The sequence below is a fragment of the Nerophis ophidion genome, linkage group LG02 (genome assembly GCF_033978795.1).
Source record: "Nerophis ophidion isolate RoL-2023_Sa linkage group LG02, RoL_Noph_v1.0, whole genome shotgun sequence".
NCBI lineage: Eukaryota > Metazoa > Chordata > Actinopteri > Syngnathiformes > Syngnathidae > Nerophis > Nerophis ophidion.
In genome coordinates this window covers 45335454-45338128 of record NC_084612.1, presented here as the reverse complement: position 1 = coordinate 45338128, position 2675 = coordinate 45335454, and positions in this window count along the sequence as shown.

The window sequence follows — 2675 nt, the reverse complement described above, 5'->3', positions numbered from 1 at the left end:
TGTTTTGGAAATATGTTTTGATCACTCATGGACTCTGTGTATTAATCTCATGATCACCTTTGTTGGAGACCACAGTCACCCCGAGATGTCAATCAGCTTTTAAATCACCATAAACCTGCTGTTCTAAGAAATGTCTACAAGTGCCCAATATGGTTTAGGTCTGTCAACAAGTTATTTACCGGTAGTAATTTAGTTTTTCATCATTAAGCCCTTAGAATTATCCATCCATCCATTTTTTACCGCTTATTCCCTTTCGGGGTTTAGAATTAAATAATTATTATTGTCTAACCATGAACGTAGAAAGTGAATAAAGCTAAAATATCAATGCAGTGAAACTAAAGATGCTACAATATGGTGTGACCCCGTACTTCAGTATTGGGGTCACAGTTTGCTTAATTTTTGGTGCGGTAAGTGTACAAAATACAAACCATGTAACTAAGTAGCCAATTATTTTTGAATACAATATGACATTTTATAATTACCATGTAGGTGAGATGAGTGGGAATAATTAATAGTAGAAAAGTTTATTATTGGTTGAAGGCAGATGCTGGGTCACTTTAGAGCAGGGGTGTCGGAACTTGTTTTCATCGAGAGCCACATCGCAGTCATGGGGCCGCTTGTAACAGATAATATAAGAATATAAAAGTATTATCGCCTCATATTATTGCTTATGCATTTGGTTATTTGATTTTCGTACATACAAAATTATGAATTACTTGCTTAGAAATCGTAAGTCAAGGTGACAGGCAGATACTTAAGTATTTGTTTTTTTTACAAACTATCATATGGTATATAATATAAGGGTGCTAAAAAATATTTATCACATTTGAATCCCAATTTTTTTTCTAAAAATGTTTAGGCCATCTTAATGCTTATTTGGTGCACATATGTCAGCAACCAAAAGGAGGTTTTGTAACCAGTAAGCTGTTTTGTTAAGGTGTTGTTATTATTTTACTAAATAATACAATGCAAAAATCGTTTAAATCGAGAATCGTGTTGAATCCAGTATCGATTATGAATCAAATACTCACCCCAAGAATCAGAATCGAATGGCGAAGTGCCCAAAGATTCACACCAATAAAAATAAAATATTTGTATATATGTCAAAAGTTTAAAACGTGAAATTTTATGTATTACATACATTTTCTTTCTGTCAAAATGGAAACAATGAAAAAATTTTGTAAGAAAGATGAGGTATCCACATAATTCCCAGGCTTTCGCAGGCATCTTAAATGACGTGTCAGGCGGATTTGAGTTTGATACATGTGCTTTTATGGCAGTCCTTCTCAAATAATGAACGGGCGCGTGTGACCTCTAGGAAAATGATTTTTTTTTGTCACACCACAATATGATGAAGGTATGTAGTTTTTGGCTTCGCTATAACCCAGGTGGGAGACCAAGACAGACAGGCGTGTTGTTTCCTTTAATCTTAAGCATATGCTGAGGTGTAGTTACAATTTTGTAGACAAATCATACTATTTAATAAGCACGGTGAAGACTGTGTGTGTGTGTAGGGGGGGCGTAACAGAACATAATTAAGAAGCACTTTTAGAGTAATGTGTGAAGGCTACAAAGCATTGGTTTTCAACACCAAAATTCATTTATTTATTAAACTATTCTTCTCCAGATTTTGGGCGCACTACTTTCCTAAATTTTCACCCTATTCAAACTGTTCCAGCTTCAAACTGCTCAGCTCATTCGTGAATTGCGGGCTTTCCCTTGAAAAATTCCAAAAATTGCCCAGAATTTCAGGTTTTCTGGGACATTTTTCCCCATTCAAAATAAATTGGGCATTTTTCAAATGTTCTCCATTTCCACATTTTTCAACCTATTCAAACCATTCCACCTTCAACAAATTCCACCATTCTGGAAATATAAACAACCTTTTTTCCAAGTAAAAAAAAATTCCAGGATTTTCCAAAATTCATGGTTTTCCAAAGCCCCATTTCCACCCTTTTTTTCTGGCGACTACTCCTTCCGCATTTTTCAACTAATTTCAACCGTTCCACCCTCAAAATATTCCTATTAATCAAGACAAAATACAAAGTTGTTTTTTGAACTGGAGAAATTCCCGGTTTTCACAAAATTCCAGGAATTCCATAATATCATTTCTCAATTCAACATGTTACTACTTCAACATTTCTCAACCAATTTGAAAAATTCCAACACCAACCATTTCAACTCACTCAAGTTTTTTACCATTTTCCAAAAAATTCCCGCTTTTCTTGAAATTCACAATTTTGGGGGAAATTTCCATTGAAATTAATGGGACATTCTTCAAAGTTCCACAACTCCCACATTTTTCATCTGAGTCAAACCGTTCCAACTTCAAAATATTCAGCCTGTTTGGGAATTGTGTTCCCTACTTCAACTACTATAAAACATATTCCAGGATTTGATTTCAACTTCAGCATTGGAACATTCACACACAATTCCTTCAGGAATTGCCTCATGTAGTGTGAATATAGAGTAAGAATAGTCGTCCAAATAATTACCTACATAAGAGTAAGTATTCAGTGGACAAACTACTGCGCTCAACTACTTTTTAGCTCGTGAGTAACCTAATTTATTTAGTAGCTTTTTTTTCCTGGTACTTGCACTTAAACCGTTGTTGGTGGGTGCATATACCACAACATACATGACACGTCATATATACCACAACATGTACTGTATAC